At 31.0% G+C, this 10,402-nt stretch overlaps 1 pseudogene; it reads left to right on the top strand.

Annotated features, from left to right (window-relative positions):
• The first annotated feature begins 2,212 nt into the window (after positions 1-2,212).
• Positions 2,213-7,425, top strand: LOC111281621 (thioredoxin X, chloroplastic pseudogene; annotated as a pseudogene).
• The last annotated feature ends 2,977 nt before the right edge of the window (positions 7,426-10,402 follow it).

Below are 10,402 nucleotides of genomic sequence, written 5' to 3'. Positions count from 1 at the left end.
AGGCAAATCCTTAACTTTTAATATATAAGCATTGAAAGTTTTACTAAGATTATTCACCACTAAATCAATTTTCGTTCTAAAGTTAAAATGAGACATTGCCCAAGTTTTTAAATTTAATCTACTCACCCAAGCATGTGCTGCTCATGTTTTATCAAGCTCTTTCAGTACTAACACAACTTTTTCCCATTCTTTTACTAATCCTACACTTGCTACTTTCCAAAGAGCTTTTTAATGAGTTTTTCCCTTAACGTAAAGTTTGAAATTTTTATACAAATGCCTTAAATAGAACTTATGTTCAACTTGAGGGTACACTTCTTCAAATGTTTGGTCTAAACCTATAAAAAAAATAAATTAATAACTTTTGTTGGTAAGCTATAAACACTATATACAAAGACTAAATATAATACTACTGAATACCTTTTGTTGGTCAAATATAAACTCCAATCCTAGTTCAATGAAACTCCCAAGTTATTGACATAGCAAATTTGGGAACCAAGACCAAGTTTTTTTATTTTCTTGTTCAACAATTGCATAACAAAAAAGGAAAATGTTCTTAATCCCATCTTTAGCAATGACACTTAGTAATTATCTTCTAAAATGACCTTTTAAGTGACAACTATACAATTTTATAAACCTTCTATATCCAACCATGAATCTTTTTTTTTATGCATCAAACATGATGAATATCCTTTCAAACCTATGAAATAAAAGATTTAGGAATGCCAGTGGTTGCATCAAAATACTGAAATTTCATTTTCATCAATGTAAAACTCCTAGGATTGGTCTTTCGAATCATGTCACAATAATCAAACAACTCCGAATATTGTAACTTGTCATCCTATTTCATCATTTCTTTAGCTTTATATACTTGAGGGAAGCTGACTTCAACCTTTAATTCTTTTAAAATCTTTTTCATTATCATTGCAGTTTCCCAATTCAGTTTATCCTTTAAATTATCAAAAAACTTTTCAGCCAAATAAAGTGCAATGACTTAGTGAATTTTAAATTCCCTTAAGCAATTATATTTTGGTTGAAAAGTCTTTATTTGAAAAGCACAATTCTTTCTTAATTTAGATGCATATATTCTTCATCCACAGTCTTTGACATAAACAACACTAATTTTATATCCATCGTTCCTTTTAAACTTATAGTCATAACTTTTATAAACATAATACTCCTTCAATACCTTTTGATAAATAGTGTCATTAATAAATTTTAATCCAACCTTTAATTTTAGATGTTTCATATCAACCTCTTCATTAAACATTAGGTAAGGGTCTACTTCTTCATCAGATTCATGAACACTGTGTAGATCACCATCATTCATTACTACATCTTCCTCTAAAATAATGTTTTCAGTTGACCTTCTAGAATAGGTTAATAGGAGGTCAATTCAGGTATCCATATGTAATACCTATTAGGGATTTTTTTTACTCTTCGTTTCATATCGATTTGATATGAATGTTTTTATAAAAATTAGTATCGAATCAAGTTGAGTATGTTTCTTATAGAAAAATGATGATGAGTCAAAAACAGATTTAAGGTATTTTGCCCTAAGCCACTTCATGGTATTTATAAAAGTATATATTTTATTATCTATTTAACTTGAAATATAAATTTTTTGTACTATCAACTATAAATTATCCTTAGGCTACCATTTTATATTTTTTTATTTATATTTTGTTTTTTAATTTTAAAAAATTTTCTTTTAAAGTATTTAGTAAATATTTTTAAATATATATTTTAAAATTATAAATATATATATTTAAAATTTTATTTTTTATGTGCGAAACCTACTTATACCAAATGCTTTTTACTTTTCCTTTTTACTCTTTTAACTTTTTTTTAAAAAATATTTAATAGTATTTTTTAAAATTATAAAAGATATATATTTTTAAAGATTTTAATTTTTATATATGGGATCCATTTATATTAAACTATGTTTTTTGCTTTTTCATTTTTACTCTTTTTAATTTTTTAAAAAATATTTAATAAAGAATTTTAAGATTTTATTTTTTTAGGACTCAATTGGTATCAATCGTATATCATGTATTTTTTTTTCTTTTTTTTATATATTTAATAAATAATTTTTTATATTTTATTTTTCAAATCCATTTGATATTAAAAGTATATCATGTGTTAAGTAATTTTACTTATTTTTTTGCTTTTTTTTTTTTTTACTTTTTTTCAATCTAGAATATAAATCTTGATCATGTCCGGTAAATAATGCCTCATCATGTATGTGCAACGTGGTGCTTCTTCCTAATTTCTATATTTTTTGTACTTTTTTTTTCTTTTTTAAGACTTTTAATTTTTTTTTTTACAGATTTTCTAAAAATTTATAAATATTTTTGTAAGGATTTAAAATATTTTAAGGTTGGACCCATTTCACCAAGTTTCTTTTTTTTTTTAAATCTTATAATTAGATAAATTTTGCTCCTATTCAGAGCTTAACCCGTGTGTCACATGGCACCCCCAATTTTTTTTAATTTTTTAAAACCCTTTTTACTTTTTTATTGCTTTTTAATTTTTGTTTATATTTTTTTCCAAGATTTTTTTTATATTTAATAAATTTTTTTTAATTTTTAAAAATGGAACCCTATTTATACTAATAATTTTCCTTTATCTTTTTTTTAGCTTTTTCTTTTTATTTCCTTTTAAATTTTTTTTGCAAATATATTTTTTAAAGATTTTAATTTTTTTTGTATGAAACCCACTTAATATCAATGGTATGCAATGTGTTTGTTTGTTTTTTTTTTTTTTTTTTTTTTTCTATTTTTATATATTTAATAAAATATATTAAAAATTTTAAATAATTTTCTTATAACTCACTTAATATCAAGGATATATCATGTTTCAAGTCATTTGTTTCTTTTATTTCATTTGGTTCATTTGTTTCATTTTTTCTCTTTTTTTTCTATTTATTTTTTCTTTCTTTTATTTTGTTTTTATGCTTGATGTGACACTTCAATTCTACTTCGGTGTATTTTGATGATCTACTATGATATATAAGTTGAGATTTAAATTTAAATTTGTGAGATATTTTTTGTGGGATAAAATCGTGAGATCTTCGAGTCAAAGTGAATAATACATCGTAGGTTAGGTGTGAGTCTCCACGAATATTATTAAAGTGATCATTAATCAGATGGGAGCAAAGTGCTATACTATGAGAGCCATTTCTAAAATCCTGTGAGAGTTATATGCTACACAGTGGGTGCCACTACTAGAATTTCAATGTCTGGTGTGATTTTGTGATTTGTGTGTACTTTGTGTGTGACACCCCAATCTCACATTAAGATGTTCTGAGGATCTGTCATGATAAATAAATTGAGACTTAATCTCAAACTTGTAAGGAGCTTTTTGTGAGATAAAATCAGGAGACATTCAAGTTAAAGTGAATAATATCTCGCAAGTTAGGTATAAGTATCCACACTTGATACCAAGGGTATGTCATCCACTTTTGGCTTCTTTTTTTAAATTTTTTATTTTTAATTAAATAAAATTTGTAACAAAAAGTATTAAGTAATAGAGATGCTAAAATAATTCGTATTTGATTGATTCCAATTCTATAGGGGGTAATTTGTTTCAATTAAGATCGAGTTAGATTGGTCAAGGTTTTTTTTAGAGAAATTGTTTTTTTTTTTTAATTTTTAATTAGATAAAATTAAAAAAAAAAGGTTAATTGAAATATTCACGTATCTTCCTCATTTGATTTTTTTGACTTTTCGCCATTTTAGTTTTAATTAGGTAAATTTTGTGATAAAAAATTGATAAATAAAAATGACAAAACAAAAAATTTTGATCCACATTGGTGCACGGGTATGATGCTAGTGTTATTTAAAGATAATTATTTGTAAAATATTAGTAATATTTTATTTATTTTACAATAAAATATAACTAAATTATTAAATTAATAAATATATTCATTGAACGGATAAAAAAATTTTTATAATAAAAATTATGTAAAAAATATATGAAGTAGAAAATAAAATTAATCTATTAAACTTAGAATAAAGGAAAAACAAAAAGATTATATTATATATAAAATATTAAAAAACACACAAAATATTTTTGAATTTATTACAATAAATATTTCTTTTAAATATAAAAATTTATAATATAATAATTACAATTTTAAGAGAAAATAATTTTTAATTCAAATATTAAATGAATACTATTGATTATTTTTAATTTTATATATCACTTCATCTCTGCAATAAAAGTTTCCTATTTGTTTGGATAAAAATTAGATCATCTTCTAAAATATTGATCTGACCACTTTCTGTGATCCAAGATTTATGTCATGTAAAATTATCAAATTCTTACTAAACACGTTGATTTAATCAACATGTGTAAATTACTATAATTTTTATAATGATCATCTCATACCAAATACTACATAAATATTTAGTTTATAGATAATAATCGTCTCATATCAAACACTACCTTAATATTTAATTTACAAACAATGATTGTCTCATATCAAACACTACTAAAATGTTTTAATTTATAAACAAATTGTAAGTTCATTTAAGGCAGTTATATATGAGTGCTATGTCTATTTGAGTAGAAAAAATAAAAATTATCTCGATAGACATATCTTATATAAATATATAAAAGACAAAAGTTTTGGCGAAAAAAAAAAAAAATTCAATGTGGATAGTTTATTTTTTTGACATATGGATTGCATAACTTGATGCTATGTGTCTGTTAGTTAAAGCAAATTAATTATTAGTTTTAAAATACTTAATAAGTAACAAAATCAATTAAATTTCTTTATAAAATTGGCTAGTAAAATTTTTGAAATCATATTATTACTATTTCACTAAGAATGAGATTTTATTTAAATTTATATTATTTTCGTGATCTAATTCCAAGCTTGAATATTTTTTATTTTTGGCAACATTATTGAAAAATATATGATAATTTAATTACAAATTTCAAAATTCAAAACCTATATGAGTAAATAGTACATATATTACCGCCTATAATTAATGCAAATCATATAAACTTGATTTTATAAAGATTACCATGCCACAAATTTAAAAGAAACCTTAAATAGTATTTGTTACTTTTCTTATATAAATAAGTTTAAATCAATTTGTAATCAAAATTTTCTCTTATTATTATTTATCTTAAGTCACTCTCAATTAAATTAAATTAAATTCTTAATTTTAAAAATCTTATTTCATTATCAATATAGATAACTTTAGTGTGTTAGAGTATTGATTTGAAAATTTGTTTCGATACTTGTATTTTGTTTTGCTTCTCTTTTTATCTTTTTATTTGTTACAAAAATTTTCTGTCCTTTCAATTGTTGTTTAATTGCTTTTGTTCAATATTTATAAATTTTACACTTTTTGTTGTATATTAATATATGAAAGGAAAATGTTGAGATGAATGAAACCTATAATTTTGTTGGACAACTACCTATAAAAGTTAACAAAAAGTATTGAAGAAAGATAATAATGTAAATTTATGAAAAATGAAAATTTTCGTTATAAAAATAGTGTGATAGAGTTTCAAAGACATATAAGGTTGTCTCACAAATAAATTTTATTGTATCTTTTCTTTTATAAATATGTTATTTTATTAATATTATTTCTTTCTTTTTTCTAGAAATCAATATTATTTCTTCTTTTTTAATTGTAAACACATTACTTTTAAATTTTTTATACATTCATAGTTAGAAAACTTTATTTCTATTTGATGTGCAATAATATATTTTTTTGGCATAAATTTGTCACTTATAAATTGATTTGGTCCAATAATTAAAATTTTAGCATTTATTTATCGTTTATAAATTGATTTAGTCTAACAATTAAAATTTTTTACTAAATTCAAACCTAAAATTATAATATTATTGAAAGAATAGGACATAATATTATATACAACGTATTAACAATAACATTAAAAATTTTATTACTTTTTATATAAATTTGGTTTAGTGTGATTTAAGATAAATAAAAATAAATAAATACATTTAATTAATTTATATTATTTTTAAAATTTTATTTTTTAATGAATTTAATTGAGAGTAATTTAAAGTAAATAAAATAAATAAATGTAATTAATTTAGTTATTTTGTATTATTTTTTAAATCTTTGCTTTAATAACTATTTATGAAAAATTTCTAATGAAAAAAGTTTATACAGAAGATTGATTTTCATAGTATGAAATTTTTAATTCCTTGAAATCAAGGACATGGTTAACTTTTGATTGAAGACTACTTAGATTTAATAAATTATAATTTGAGTTTTTAAATTTTTTGATAATTGCATAACTATATTTAATATATTATTTTTTTATTTTACTATATTGAAATATACATAATCCAAATAAAAAAAAGGGGCATATCACCAACATTTCACTTACAATAATTGTACCATAATTAATTAATCATAATTTAAAATTTTATGAAATCTATGAAAATTTTATGTGAAATTTACACTTATAAATCGTGAACTTTTATATAATTTTGAATTGTGATTGTATAATTATAAAATTATAATAAAATTAATTGTAGGTGAAATGTTTTATAAAGATATAAAATTTGAGTTATTTATTAACTTAAAACTTATGTTATAATTTTAAAAAAAACTTATATTATAATTTTAGAAAAACTTATATATGAATTTTTTTATCTATATCTACCCAATATCACAGGGGTTTAAAACTAAGTATATTTAAAACATAAATAATTTTTATTAATTTTAAGTCATATCACTTTTTTTTTAACCTTACCACCTTGCAATATTTAAAATTACCTAATTTATATGCAGGCTCTCATTTCTCCGTCACACACACACCAAACTAGAAGTCCTTTTAGAAAAATACTCTGAGCTCTTAATTTTATCCCTCTTATCTCACTTATCTAACAGCGAACGTGGACGCCGTTCTCTCAATTTAATCGTTTTTGGTGGTCCGGTACCGTTCGCACAGTTACTTTCCCATCTAAACTCTACTCTGCAACAGCAAGCTTCGCTTTCACTCCTTAAGTCAACGCTCTTCGAAAGAACCACCTACTGGTTCTGCGGTCGCTTACTTCCTCTACGGTTCCTAAATTTTCGGTACGGTGCAGTGCAGGCATTAAGGAAATTAAAGAGAGCGAGTTCCGAAGAACGGTGTTGGAATCCAACAGTCCGGTTCTCGTCGGGTTCGTTGCTACTTGGTGTGGACCCTCCCGCTAAATCTCTCCCTCCATGGAATCCATCGCTCAGGTGTTTGTTTATGTACTTTTTCCATCTAAATTACCTAGTAAAAATTGATCATGATGCGAATCCACAACTGATCGAAGAGTATAAAGTGTACGGATTACCAACCTTGATTCTGTTAAAGGACGGGCGGGAAGTGGCAGAAAGTAGGACAGAAGGTGCGATCACAAAGCCCAAGCTTAATGTCACGTCCGCGCGTTCCTTGTTTTGAAACCACGCGGCCGTGCGACACCGAAACTATTTATATTCAAGATCAATTTTCATCGAGTTTATTTTTTTTTAACAGATCAATTTTGATCTTTCAAGTCGTATACTCATAAATTTTTTTTGGCTTTGACTCCGTAAGTTCATTCATTCCGAACTCTATAGAGAGGAATTCAACTCTCATCGCTTATCAGTTAACGATTCTCAAAATGATCTCGAGCACCCATCTCTGTCCGTAGGGCTTAAAGTCTCGAGCACCGACTCTCGAATACTCAGGAGACACGCAGTTCCGGTTCTCATGATATTATTACTTCTTGACATGGTGAGAACTCAACATCATGCCCGCCCGTATCGTACGCAAACTCCCGTATTAAGTTTACGCAAGCGCCACACTTAAGCTGGTCAGCGGCCAGCTCGGAGCCTCTAGGCTCATCTCATTCCACGAGACTCAGTTCTTAGGGCTTAGGCCCTTAGCATCAGTGTAGGCCGCCCGCACGCATGATCGACACCCAACATCATACTAATCCTGCAAGGGAGACATGGGTGGACTGCCCCACCTGCAGCACACTTCTACCGATTGACCACAAGGGTCTAGCAGCGTGCCTGCCTACTAGCCCGCACATCCCTCAGGCTCGATGGCATCCCTCATACGCAAACACCATCTCATGATCCTTTCGGCTCAAGGAGAGAAAATCGAAGGGCATAACGATCTCTATCGTGTAACCCCATGGCTCAATGCAAAGGCGCGATACGAGGCCCGTCGGCCACGCCTGTCCCTGGGTTTACCATGACCTGAGGAAACATCGTGTCACGCTCGTACCCTACGATGTCCGACCACTTAGACACCACTAGTGCCTAGGAGTAGCTCACTTCAGACTAGTCAGGCCCCTGTCTACCCACTAGCCAAGGGGGTGGTGGAGAGCTGACACCAATTGTCCTCCTATAAAGAATGTAAGAGATTTTCTCAGTCTCCTACCAGTGACCGTAAGATTGTCTAAAATAGGGACACTTTTCTCTTCAGCCATATCAGGGCCTTTTTCCGACTAACTCAGGGCCCCATAACCTTCCTCTTGGTCACTACTATTCTTTGATTCTGCTCGTTGCTCCACCAACCCACTCGAAAGTGCCCACATATGACTTCGACCGACAGCACCTGACTGGTTAGCTGATCCCAGGGCACCGACTCACTACCTCACACTTACCTGCGTATCTTAGGGTTTATGGCTCAGACTGTCCACGCACAATATCCCCAACGTATTTCCATGCACAGAATGCTCGCACACTGCTTCCACTATGGCACCCGCAAGGTTACTTGGCTTGAGGGTACTTGACCACTGTCCCAAACTTACCCGCGTATCTTCCGGTCCAGGGCTCCCACTGCCCGCACAACATGTTAGTAACATGTTCCAAAGCTCTAAATGCACGCCCGCATCTCTTAGAACCACTTTTCCGTCAGCTTGGTCTCGACTGTTGCTCGGTTCAGGGTCATTCATGGCAGGACCAAGGCCTGGCCATGACACTCTCTTCCATTTACTTTGTCGATGCCCTCATCAACGCCAAGACCACACCCAACTCTCTTGTTGCACACAGTTGACATTTACTCATATGTCTCTCACTTGTGCCCTCAAGGATTGGGTCGAGGTCCTGTCACATGGGGCACCGCCCATAGTACTCGTCCATTGTTGTTGTAGATTGGTCATGTTGCCACACCCATGCCTCTCTGCTCTGTTCCTACTCGAACCGTCTAACCTTATCTTGGTTGTTCCATATAGGCCATACCATTGCTTCATCCCTGATCATATCATGTTGCGACCTCGAGGCACCCTCATTGATCAATAACCCTCCGTAGAATGAATGTCCACCCGCTTTGCCACTCATTGGTGCATCCCACCGACATGACCCCTCACACCGACTGCACGCTTGCAGCATTGACTCTTCGATTTGCTTTTCTGGACGTGGTGCTTAGGTCAACCGCACTCATACGACACCCCACACGATAGACCTTACCACAATGGCATTCAGGCACTTTGGTTGTCTCCCAACTTGGGTCCTCTCGGCCCCTTCAAGGTCACCTCTCTAGGTGTGGCCCTCTGGCCAACCGCCCTCGAGACGGCACCTTAGCGTGTGCTAACTCGGTCTCTACTCCTAGCTCGAATACTATGCTCCATCTACTCAAGCTCCTTTGTCTTGACTCAGTCCCACAAGGAATCATGTCTCCCTTAATTTTACTCGAAACTTGGTTAAGCATTATACGCAACCATGTCTCCTCGATGGTTCTACAGCTCGTCTACTTTGACTCTGGCCCAGTTCCTAGGGCATCTCAAAGTCCACTCCATACCTAAAGATCCATTGATCTAACCAATCACCTCGTCCACTGACTTGCTTGACTCGGGGATCCAGCCACCCGTTCAATTCTCAAGGTCCACTGACCTACATGTCTGAAGGCCTTGTCAACTGGCCAATTCCCATTTACTTGTTCCACTAGATTACACTCTGTTGGGGTCCACTGACCACCACCACTCATGGCTTCAATCATTAGCCAATTCACACACCTCTGTGTAATGGCCCCATGCTTAGACTTGAATACTTCGGCTTGCACCCCTGCTGGGCCATCTGCACCATAGAACAAGTGCACACATTAGTAATTAATCTTGAAACTCGATACCTCCTGCCCCTCAGGATAAGATTCACTCGGCCCACATGGCTTTACACAACACCATTTCATGGTGTAAGCCCATTTTCGCATCTTGGTCTCACTACGGTTCCTTCCACCGTCAAGGCATCACATGCCCCAAAACATGCCAACACCTTTTGCTAGGTGAGGCTAGACTCCGGTGCCCTTTTTCTTGGCATCCAAGAGCCTACTCGAGAGCCTTTTTACATAGGCCCAATTTTTCCCATAGCATGCATTGTTGGCTCTTTTTCGAGCCCCCATAGCCACAAAACCGTATTTATGTCTTGATAGCTCCTTTTGAGCTTGGCAC

This window comes from Durio zibethinus, chromosome 5, assembly GCF_047325235.1.
Source record: "Durio zibethinus cultivar Kanyao isolate XHJ-2024 chromosome 5, ASM4732523v1, whole genome shotgun sequence".
Classification (NCBI taxonomy): domain Eukaryota; kingdom Viridiplantae; phylum Streptophyta; class Magnoliopsida; order Malvales; family Malvaceae; genus Durio; species Durio zibethinus.
This window is presented reverse-complemented; position numbering and strand designations above follow the sequence as displayed.